This window comes from Pteronotus mesoamericanus, unplaced genomic scaffold (assembly GCF_021234165.1).
Source record: "Pteronotus mesoamericanus isolate MK-2021 breed Mesoamerican mustached bat unplaced genomic scaffold, CSHL_Meso_final contig_98, whole genome shotgun sequence".
NCBI classification, from domain to species: Eukaryota; Metazoa; Chordata; class Mammalia; order Chiroptera; family Mormoopidae; genus Pteronotus; species Pteronotus mesoamericanus.
Genome location: NW_026555295.1, coordinates 8,722,728 through 8,735,243, shown reverse-complemented (window position 1 = coordinate 8,735,243; position 12,516 = coordinate 8,722,728). Strand labels below are relative to the sequence as shown.

Below are 12,516 nucleotides of genomic sequence, written 5' to 3'. Positions count from 1 at the left end.
TTTACAGATGAGGAACTTCAGAGAAGAAAGACTAAGTGGTATAATTCTAATTCACCCAACAAGTTTGTGAAAAAGCCTGGACCAGCATTCAGATTTTCTGATTCCCTGTCTGAAGTTCTTAACTCTGTTTCCTCCTTGTGTAAGTGACCTCTTTCTTACTCACTTCCTTATGAGAACAAGGAAAAGCTAAGTTAGTGAGACTCTGGAGCATTTGATTAGTGGAGGCTTGGTTCCCAACTTCATTATCTCTCACAAAAAAATTTCTTGGTGTGCTCTCCCTCATGGGAGCAGGCCCATGCCTTTCCTTTCTCTTCTTCTTCCCCAACAGGCATGTACCTCCAAAACTCTAAGGGAGTTCTTGAGACTTGCAACCAGGGGAGGAATGGGCAGCAGTAGCTCCTTCTGGGCTAACCTTCTAAACCTGTCTCCAAGTCCCCCTTTTCTCTGACTTCCCAGAGAGCCAAAGCAGCCCCATTTAGGCTCTCTCCTATTGCGTCTTTTATCCTAAGCAATTCCTTGTCTCCTTGTCCCCAACTTTAATAAACATACTTTCAAACATTTTTTTCTTGAATTATATATATATATATACATATCCACAAAGTGACATTATTCAACATGAAGAGAGTTACTGACAACTCTATAGGTTATTTCCTAAAAAGAGGTGTTGAGGAACTTCAGAGCAGATTAGCTGTCGATTTTGTAGGTTTGTGGTACAAGAAAGAGATGTTTCTTTCATTTATCTGCTTTAAATATAAGGCCTAACTTAGTAATACTTTCTTTTCCCATTTTTCATAAAACTTATCATGGTGTGCCACAAATGTCTAGTTGAAAAACACTCACCAGATGAGAGAGGCTGAGTTATCATTGAGATGTTATAAATTGGAACAGTTTAATTCAGTTTTGTGCATCCAGACTTGTGGTTACTTTAGAACAAAAGTTCCCTGAAAAAAAAAATTGATGATTGTTCCTGAGATCTGGTGCTGTAACACTTAGTTTTCTATATAGCTTTAGAGTTTGTGATTGAAAGGCCTCATTCTATATGGGCCATGTGAGCCATATATATATTATATATATACACATATATATATTATATATATATATGTATATATACACACACACACACACATTAAGAAGACATTGAAAGTTAGGAAATCCCCAAAGAGTGGGAGAAAACCATTTTCACAGAGGCCTGCCGTCACCGTGCCCTCTTTACCACATGCTATGTCGAGTCATAGAAGTCAGAGTACTCAAGGCATACAAAAGAGACTAAATATTGGCTGTGGGGAGAGCACAGGGAGGATAGGGATTTTCTTCTTTCAGCTTCTCTCTTCTGCTTTGTTGCTGGGAGCAGAAGGTCACTGTTTTTCATTTTTGTTTTGCTTTGTTTTGCTTTTCTGGATACAACTTCTTTTAACAGGCCAATAATTTTTATTCAGATATTGCAATCATGATCCCTAGCAGTATATTAAAAAAATATCCCGAGTCAACAATGTATTTGCACACCATCTAAAGGCTCTAAAAATATTTAATTTCTATTTGTTCATAAACAGAACTTTGGGGCTGATTCCAAGGAGGCTCAAATTCTACACATTTATTGGCCATTTAAACTGTTAAATTCAGTGATATTGAGCAATATGGATCACATTTCCTCTCAAAATACATTGACGTATAAACACAATAAATTAATACTTCAGTTAATTTTTAATTCTCAGATGAGAAACAAAGTAAATAAAAAATGCACAATTTAATCAGAGGCCAAAGATCTTCATTTATATTCTAAATCTAAAACAAATATATGAATGTGAACACATAGATACTTGAAAATACCTGGAAGATCGAAATGTTCAGTTTTCAATTAAGATCTTTGCCACTGTGTACTGAGAACATTAAAAAACAGCTTCTCTCAGTGGGGGACTCATATTTACTGGGCTCATCAATCGATGCATAGAATCTGAACTCCAATATACTGATAAGAAACATATTGTTGTCCAGACCTTAGTCCTTGTATTAGCATAATAATGACTGTATTTTCTCCCAGTAGGTGGACCATATTGTTCTACCCATCTTCTGGGCCATAAAAAAATTTTTGATAAATTTAAAAGGAATCAAGTCATAGAAATTGTTTTCTTAGACCAAAATATAATTCTATTAGAAATAAATAACAAAAAATCTCTGGAAAATCCCCAAATACTTAGAAGCTAAATAATATATTTTGTATAACTTGTGGGTCAAAAAAGAAAGCAAATGGGAAATTAGAAACTATTTTGAACTGAATGAAAATGAAAACAACATACCATTTGTGATGCAACGAAGGCAATGTTTAAAGGAGATGTAAAGCACTGAACACTTACATTAGAAAAGTCTCAAATCAATGACCTTAGCTTCCACCTTCAGAAACTAGAAACAGAAGAAAAATTAAAACTGAATAAAGTACACAAAAAATGAAATAATAAAAACAAGGGTAAAAAAAAAATAAGAGCAGAGATCAATGACATAGAAAACAGAAAAATACTAGAGGATATCATGAAACCAAAAGTTGTGTTTTTTAAAAGGATCAATGATATTGACAAACCTCTAGTCAAATTCATTAGGGGAAAAAAACCAGAGAAAGAGAGCAAATATATACATAACCAATATCAAGAATGAGAGGGAAAACATTATTCCAGATCTTACAGATATTAAAAGGATCATAAAGTCATATTATAAACAACTTTTGTCAATAAATTCGACAACTTGGATGAAATGAACATGTTTCTTGAAACACACTCAAAGCAGTACTAAAGTTCATTCAAGAGAAATATATCACTTAGCTTTATACCTACTAAAAAAATTAATTCATTGTTAAAAATCTTTCCACCAAGAAAATGATAGGCCCAGATGGCTTCACTGAGAAATCGGCCAAGTATTTAAAGAAATGATACCAATTCTACACAAAGTTTCCAAGAAAATGAAGGAAGAGGAATACTTTCCCACATGCTCTGAGAAGTCAATTTTACCCTGATACCAAACCATCAAGGACATCACAAGAAAAGAAAACTAACGACCAATAACCCTCATGAACATAGATGTAAAATCACTAATGAAATATTAGCAAATTGAATCCAACAATATATAACATGGATAATGCGTGATTACTAAGTGGGATTTATACCAGGAATGTAAGGGTCAATATTCAAAAATCAAGTATGTAATTCACCACATTGATAGACTAAAGAAGAACCATATGATTATCTCAATAGATGAAAATAAAGGCATTTACAAATTTAACATCCATTTGGCTAAAGACTCTCAACAAACTTGGAATAGAAGGGAACTTCCCCAATTTGATAAAGGGCACCTATGGTAAACCTACAGCTAACATCATGTTTAATGGTGTCAAATTGGATGCTTTCCCCCTAAGAGCAAGAATATGGCAAGGAGGCGCACTCTAGCCCTGTCTATAGAACATTGTGCTGGGAGTTCTACCTGTTTAGTTAGACAGACAAAAAACCAAAAACCAAAACAAACAATAATAATAAAAGAATACGAAATTAATGTCTTTCATGTTCTCTTTCACTCTGTGAAATCCACAATTGACACGTATATAATCTTATCAACTAATGTTGCCCCAATAAATTTAATTTTAAAAATCTACAGAAAGCTACTAGGACTAATAACTGAATTTAGTAAGTTCACAGGATATAAAACCAATAAACAAAAGGCTACTATTGCTCTATATACTAGCAACAAACAATCAGAAAATTAAAATTTAAAAATATTATTTACAATGACATCAGAAACGAACTATTTGGTAATAAAGTTTATATAAAATGTACAAGACTTGCATACTGAAAATTATAAAAATATTGATGAGAAAAACTGAAGAAGATATACATAAATGGAAATGTCACAGGTGGGCATAAGTAGCCAGGTTCTTGGTGATCGCAGACAAAGAATTGAACTGAACACACCGAGAGTTTATAGCAAAAAGGGAGAGAGGAGATTTATTAAGCAATAGTATATTCCACAGAACATGGGAGCGGGCCAACCCCGAGCAGAGATTGACCTCAGGGGCTGAAGGACTTCTATTCTTGTAGGGTAGATATCTTCTGGCTAGTTTTGGTTGGCCTATATTGTGCATGTACAAGTAGTTATATTATTTTAAAGCTACTGTGCATGTGGTCTCCCATGATTTTCCTTGACTGGCCACCAGTAAAGGGGGTCCCACAATGCTAACTTATTATAATGCTATTATAATGAAGCAGGGGTCATGTAGCATCTTCTGCGGAAGGTACATTCATGATTCCCCATGATTCAGTGCTTTTCCAGAAAACAGGAACAACCGGTTTTAGAACAGTGTCTCTGTCCTGTGTGATGTCCTTTATCTTAGCCTTGGGGCACCTCCAGAGTTTCCTCCTTTCTGACTATTTCCTGCCTCAGAGAGACATCTACATTCATGGATTGGAAAACTAAATATTGTTAAGATGGCAATATTACCCAATGGCCTTTTCTGCAGCACTAGAAAAGTTAATTCTAAAATTCATATGGAATTCCAAGGGATCCTGAATAGCCAAAACACCTTTGAAAAAGAACAAAGCAGGAGGGTCACACTTCCCAATTTCAAAACTTTTTGCAAAGCTCTCTAGCTGGTGTGGCTCAGTGGACTGAGCACCAGCCTGTGACCTGAAGGGTCACTGGTTCAATTCCCAGTATAGGGCGGATGCCTGGGTTGCAGGCCAAGTCCCCAATAGGGGATGCGTGCGATGCAACCACACATTGATGTTTCTCTCTCTACCTTCCTCTCTCTAAAAATAAGTAAATAAAAAATCTTAAAGGGAAAAAACTTATTGCAAAGTTATAGTAATCAAAACTGTGTGGTACTAACATAAGGATAGACATATAGGTCAATGGAATGGAATTGAGAGTCCAGAAATAAACCCATACGTTTATGGTCAATTAATTTTCAACAAGAGTTTTAATATCAATCAGTGAGCAAAGAATAGTCTCTTCAACAGATGGTGCTGGGACAACTGGATATCCAAGTGCAAAAGAATGGCGTTGAACACTTACCTTATGCAATAGATAAAAATTAACTCAAAATGTATTAAAGAGCTAAATATAGGAACTAAACTATGAATTCTTGCCTTGACTGGTGTGGCTCAGTGAGCTGGCATTGTCACCAGCTGATTCTCCATCAGGGCACGTCACTGGGTTGTGGGCCAGATCCCCAGTTGAGGTGCATGTGAGAGGCAATCAATCATTGTTTCTCTTGTATATTGATGTTTCTCTCCCTCTCTCTTTCTCCCTCCCTTCCCCTTTCTCTAAAAATGAATAAAACCTTTTTTAAAAATAAAAATAAACTATAAAACTCATAAGAAAACATAGGGCTAGCCTTGACTAGGTGGCTCAGTTGGTTGGAGCATCAACCCGTACACCAAAATGTTGTGTGTTGGAACCCTGGTCAAATCACATACCTACATTGTTTGATCCCCGGTTGAGGAGCATCTGGAAGGCAACTGATTGATGTTTCTCTCTCTCTCCCTTTCTCTCTCTCTAAAATCTATAAACATATCCTTGGGTGAGGATAAAAAAAAAAAAAGTGATCAAGTTAATTTAAAGTAGATTTATATAATTCATTTATTTATTTTTAAAATTAATCAATTTTTAAATTTAGGAAAACAAAATAATAAATCAATGTACTATTCTTCATTAACTAATTTAATAATGCAATGTCATGTATAGTCAAATTATAAGGTATTCATAAAGCAAGGAATGTGATGGAAGTCCTAGTATTTCTTGGTAAAATGTATCTGTGTGCCTGTATCAAACTCTGAGGTCCTGCTTTTGACAGTAATTAAATCTTAGTTATAAAGATCAGAAATAACAACATGATTTTATTAAACATTATGATAAAACTTTTCCCCTGTAATATATATAGACTGCAACAATTAATTGATCTGGCATGTGACATATCCGTGAATTTTTGTTTATAAGAAGTAGACAATATTAAAATAAGATGAAATAAAGGTGAGAACTGACTAAAATTAGAATAAACTTTTATTACATGTTTTGATAAAAATAATTTGTAACTAAGACTATATTTTCAGGGATCATTTCTATAGTTTGTTACTAAAGAAGTTTCTCTGAACAGGTACTACAGAGCATGAGAAACCACAAGAAAGAGGTGCAGTGTTCTCTTCTGAGTGTGAAGCTGACTCTTGGTGTTGCTTTGCTTTATTTTATTTTATTTTATTTCTTTTTTCTTTTGTTTTCTTGTTCTTCTCTCTCTCTTTCTCTTTTTTTTATTTAAAATGGGTTTCTTGGGGTTGCTTTTGCAACTGCTATTAGCCATTGATGATCAGTCTTTTTCTTTGGGAGAGGTAAAAGGGAGAGGATGAAGTCTAAGTTGTTTTTAAAAATAATAATAATAATAGCCCTGGCTGGTGTGGCTCAGTGAATTGAGCACTAGCCTGTGAACCAAAGGGTCACTGGTTTGATTTCCAATCAGGGCACATGCCTGGGTTGTGGGCCAGGTCCTTAGTAGGGGGCATGAGAGAGGCAACCACACACTGATGTTTCTCTCCCTCTCTTTCTCCCTACCTTCCTCTCTCTAAAAATTAATGAAATCTTTTAAAAAAGAGAAAAAGTAATAATTTGTAACTATCTTACTGAATGACACACTGAATTTGAAAAGGATCATGTAAACTTGGTTTATTTTAACTAGTATGTCATGAAAAATTTGGTGATCCTAGAAATTATTTTAGTTACATCTAAAATAAACTGCTGACCAAGGTGGGGCCACAAACAAAAACATTTTTTTAAATAATTAAGATAATCAACTGCTTTGGCCATTTCAACATATTTCTTTGCAGCTGATGACATGACTTTGGGATAAGTACTGAGAAGAGGTAAAAATAATTATATTTAAGTATGTGAAAAAAACTATTGTTTGCTATTTTTTAAAAAGATGCTCTCTGTGTTTTGTTTCCTTAAGATAAATGCTTTCTTTGATAATTCTTAAGGGATGGAAGAAGTCGTACTTTCACCACCCCACCATACTGTGTTTTTTATTCAGACCATATCAATATGAGCCAAGCTTCACTCTTCACAGAAGTTTTTGAAAGGTAAAGAAAGACTGATTCCTTGTTAATCATTGAAGGAAACTTCTCCTATGTTTGATGCCCTTGTGTGTATTAGTCACCTAGCAGGGCCATAAAATCAGATTTGGGATGAATAATGGGTCTGCTTTTCATTTTGAAAAATTGGAGAAGGGCTATTGTGAACACAGGTACTTTCCCAAGCAGGTTAATTTTCGGAAAGATGGCTCAGAGAACCTGAGGGTGGAAAAATTGACTTCCTCAAAGCTATTCAGAATTGAGCACAACTTGGAAAGCATTCTGTACACCCAGTGGTATGAAAACCCCCAGTTTGAGAATCACAGGGTGGACTCAAAAATGGCTTAACATGGCTTAAGAAGACATTGCCATCTAGTGGCAACTACTTCTAGTAGTAGACACAAGGACCTAAAGGTTCCCTTGACCCTTTGAAGGACGCCTCTAAATCAGTCCCAAGTAGCAAAATGTCTTGCGTTTATATATTATATTTGATATTACTTTCTAAGTATATTGTTATTTAACATTTCAAGCAAGTTCTTGAGGTGGTGATGCTATTCCCTTCTATAGATGAGGCATTTGAGGCTCAGACAGGGTAATTTATCACACTTTCATCTATTCACTCAAGATCCATTTATCAAGCACAATGACATGACTAGCATCATCCATGACTTAGAGTAGGGGTTTGGGTTATAGGTGAATTAAAAATAACTAAGACACAGTGTCCTTAAATCATTCACAATCTAGTGGGTATATAGCACTATGAATAATGGAGTCAGATTTTGCATCCAGGATTAATGTGTATCAGTGTTGTTGTCACTACATCATGACACGGTAAATGTAAATGTTGTAATGGCGTTTGGATGAATCCTGGAGTCCTTGCAGTACAGGATGAGGTCAGTCATGGGGAAAGGTGGTTTCCAAAAAGAAATGACTCACTGAATTAAAATAGCAACTGAACAGAGGGCCCGCCCTTCCCCTATCCCCTCTAATCTGGGGTTTGTAATCTGCTATGAGTTAGGAAATCAGATAAGGGAGTTTATTAAAAGGGTATTTAACATGAAAGTAAATAACCTGAGTGAAAATTATTGTGTGAGAGTTTTAGAGCACAGACTTAAGTCTGTTTTGCCCACACTTGGGACTTTTTAAGAAGTCCTCTCTCTGAGCTCAGGCCGGGCAGCTTAGCTAGCCAATGAGCTCTGAGTGGGCAGTGTTACAGTAGAATAAATAATTGTTCCATAATGAGCACACCGAGTTAGGAAAACCCACCTCCCTTATCAGGGCTCCCTGGCTCCCTGGCCTCCTGTTTAGGATCTCACCCCCTAGCTTAGGATCTCTCCCCAGCAGAAATTGACCTTCTTTCCATTATTGAACATTCCAAGTTCTTGCCTAACTCAGACCTTTGTAACATTTCTTCTTCTTCTTCACTCTTTACAAGACTGACTCCTCATCTTTCAGAATGCAGCTTAAATGTCACATTCTCAGAAAGTTCTTAACTGACCACTCAACCTAATACTTAATGTAATCACTAGTACTCATATCTAGGTTTTCCATCAACACCCATTTGTGTCCTAAAAATGTCCTATGCTAACTGAAGGTTTAGCACTTACCACCTTCTAATATACACATATTTTGTTTGTTATCTTTATTGTTTATCTCCCTCCACTAACACGTAAGCTTTGTGAGGACACGTGTTTTGTCTATTTGGCTCATTTCTGTATCCCTACCACCTAGGACAGGACTGGGTACACAGTAGGTGCTCAGTAAATAACTGTGAATGAATCAACTGAAAACTCTTTTCTTCTTTGTCTCATATGACTATTCTCAATAAACACATCCAGGCAGCCTAGTTTTCTTAAATAAAGTCTGACAGTTTGACTTGGCAGCTCATGAAACAGGACTGTTGTGTGCCTTTGTTCCAGGAGATGGACTTCAAATCACCTTCCCACGGCCCAAGCTTCTCTGTGATGAGAAGCCAGGCATTAGTTAGGTGTGTTAAGTCACATTTCTTAGGTTTACACTGCCACATCATTCGTTAATTGTCTTTGGCAGGGTAGGGGGTAATGAGTTCAGGGTCTTGTTCAAATATCCAGTTAGCTTTCCATTCCTAACCACAAACTCCACTTTGTGATAAGCTGGTTCTCTGGCCTGTGTACAGCTGATTTCACCATAGGAGGGCACGACTGGAGAGAATAAAGTCCTCAAAGTCATCTCATTCCCGGATAAACAATGCCAAGTTCAACCCCCGCTGGTATTAAGTCAAGTGTGGGGATGTCTTGTAAAAAGAACAATGTATAACTGTGAAGGTGGAAAAGCGCTGGTAAGTCACCAACTCCCAGTGAGAATCACTGTGCTAAGAAGGAGCAAGGATCCTCAGCCCAGGAGGCATTTTTAAAGGTCTAATTTGTACGCAGTATTACCCTGAATGTAGCAAAGGAGAACCCTTGTGCTGCCCTCTTAGAGGGAGCTAGAGTGGGAATAGTAGCTAGCACCCTACTTCCACTCCTTGAGCACCCAGTCTGCCTGCAGCGTTGCCTGCATCCTTAGCCTCCACTGCCTCACTTTCTAGTCTAGTTGCTAATTCTGACTTCCTACCTTTCCAGCTTCTTCTCATACCCCTTGTTTCTCACTTATTACAGGCCACCTCAGGAACATCTTTCAGTCTTTGAATGTGACAAGTGCTCCCCACCTCCAGACTTTTGCACATACTTTTCTGTCTCTACTCCCATTTAAAAAACAAAAACACTTAGCTAACATTATCTACTAAGCCTTTGCATTTCAGCCTCTCATTATCTCAGGGCTTCTGTTTTTGCTATTAATTGACCCAAACTACTTTTGCCAACATAATCACAGGTGCATCTATTTCTAAATGTATAGATTTATGTAGAGAAAACTAGTATTTTGTGATTGAGTCTTCTGTCTTCCTCTCCAAGAACCTGATGGATGTTTCCATTTGTATATGTTTTTCCTTTGTGTTTCTGAAGAAGTTTATTTTAGAGAGAGGGGAAGGAAGGAAAAAAGAGAGGGAGAGAAACATCAGCATGTGAGAGACACATTGGTTGCCTCTCACATGCCTCCAGTTAGGGACCTGGCCCACCACCCAGGCATGTGCCCTGACCAGGAATCAAACTAGCAACCCCTTGGTTTGCAGGCCAGCACTCAATCCACTGAGCCACACCAGCCAAGGCCTGAAAAACATTTTAAAGTTTTCATCATATAGATTTCTTGGTAAGTTTAGTCCTGGAAATTTGTCTTTTTTGTTGTCATTGTAAATAGTAACTTTCCCTCCTTATGCCTAATTGATTGCTATTTATATACGTAAAAGCTTTTGGTTTATATATATCAGTTGAATTCATTTTGTTTATCATGGATTTTCCACTTGATTCTCTTGAGGTTTCCAAATATATAATCATATCATTTATAACTAGTGATACTTTATAACTCTTCCTTTCCAGTTTTAACACCACTAATTATCTTCTTTTGTCCAGTTGAATTGACTAGTATATCTAGAATATTAAGTAACCAGGGTGATAGTGGACATCTTGTCTTGTTCCTGAGTTTGATCGGAATGTTCCCATTGTTTATGCATTAAGCACAAAGCTCTTTTTTGATTGTCCATAAATCTCTTGAATCACTTCTCTATATTTTCACTGCTGTTACCTTAGTTCAAGACCATGATATTTTCACCTGTAGTAACCTCTAATTTTCAATTCATTTTCAATTTATTTTCCAGATAACAGCTAGAGTGGGCTCATAAAAATGAAAATCTGATCATGTTCTTTCTCTCTTAAAATATTCCAATGGCTTCCCATCCTTTTTAGGATGAAATCCAAAATCCTTAACGTGACCCACAGGCCCTGCATGATTTGACTTCTGCATGCATTTCCAGCTTCACTGTGAATCTACTCTCTCTCATCACAGTCCCACCTCTTGCAGGCTGTTCAGTTCCTTGAATGTGGTAAGTATTTTTTTCCCCTTTGCTTTGATAACATTACTCTGCTCACCCTTCGTGTTTCAGCTTCTCACTGACTTCCTCAAGAAAGCCTTCCTTACACTGCAGACCAGGTGTTATATATTCTCATTGCACCGTCTTCTTTTACAGTCCTCTCACCGTAGTACACTTACATATAACCATTTATGTAATTTTTAATTGTCTGTCTTTCCTGCTTAATTGAGAATTCTACTAGTGCCTAATACATTACCAATTCTCAACAACTATTTTTTAAATAAATAAACTAATATGCATTGAAGATACAGGATTGCATTTCTCTGTTATATAAGAAACATCTCAGGTTCTGAGACTGCACAATCAGTGACTGGTATATTTGCAGGGGAATATGGGACAATAGCAAAGCAAACAGATAAGAAAAAGGGTATATACTGTTATACCAGATAATAAAGAAATTATCAAAGACAACTGAGGTCATGTCAAAAGGACTCCAGAGCCAACTTGAAGATGCTCCCAGTGGCCAAAGATGGGACAATTTGTGTAAGAAAAACAACCAGCCCTGGCTGAAGTGGCTCAGTGCATTAAGTGTCGGCCTGCAAACTGAAAGGTTGCTGGTTTGATTCCCAGTCAGGGCACATGCTTGGGTTGCAGGCCAGATCCCCAGTTGCGGGGTACGGGATGAGGTAGGGGGAGAGGCAACTGATCCCCACTTGATGTCTCTCTTCCTTTCTTTCTCCTTCCTTTCCCCTCTCTCTAAAAACAAATTAAAAAAAATAAAATCTAGAAAAACAACTACAATAGATTGAAACACATCAAATATTTTTATCTCTTATAATTATGTTAAGAAAATAAAAAACATTGATTCTTCTGGAGGATGGAAAGAACTGGTTCTTTTGAAAACTGGTAATAAAGAGAAAAAAAAATCAAGAATTTATTCGGCCACCCTGACTGGTGTGGCTCAATGGGTTGGGCATCATCCTCCAAACCAAAAGCTCACTGGTTTGATTTTTGGTCGGGGCACATGCCTGGGTTGCAGGCCAGGCTTCCAGTTGTGGGTGTGCAAGAGGCATCTGATCCATGTTTCTCTTGCATACATTAATGATTCTTTCCCTCTTTTTCTCCCTCCATTTCTCTCTCTCTAAAAATAAATAAATAAAATCCTTTAAAAAAATCTTTAAAAAAAGAATTTATTCTGCCTTTCCCGTAATAACTGTATATCTGGATAACTGAATAGTTAATAAGAGGAAGTATTTTTTTATGAATATATTCAAGCTAATAAATTAAGAAAACAATAGAATTAGAAAGTTACAGTTTTTGCAGCTTAAACTGAATGAATGGATCTAGGTGGTGACTGGTCACATCTTTATCTGATTCTTAACCAAATAGAAGGACATAACCCAATATACTATATTAAAAATGTCAAACTGAAATCTAATTAAGTTACCCATTTACAGGAAACAAAAGGGACAAAAGATC

General features: G+C 36.6%; 1 pseudogene; it reads left to right on the top strand.

Moving 5' to 3' along the window:
• Positions 1 to 6,070: 6,070 nt before the first annotated feature.
• LOC129081413 (uncharacterized) lies at positions 6,071 to 6,389 on the top strand (annotated as a pseudogene).
• Positions 6,390 to 12,516: the final 6,127 nt, after the last annotated feature.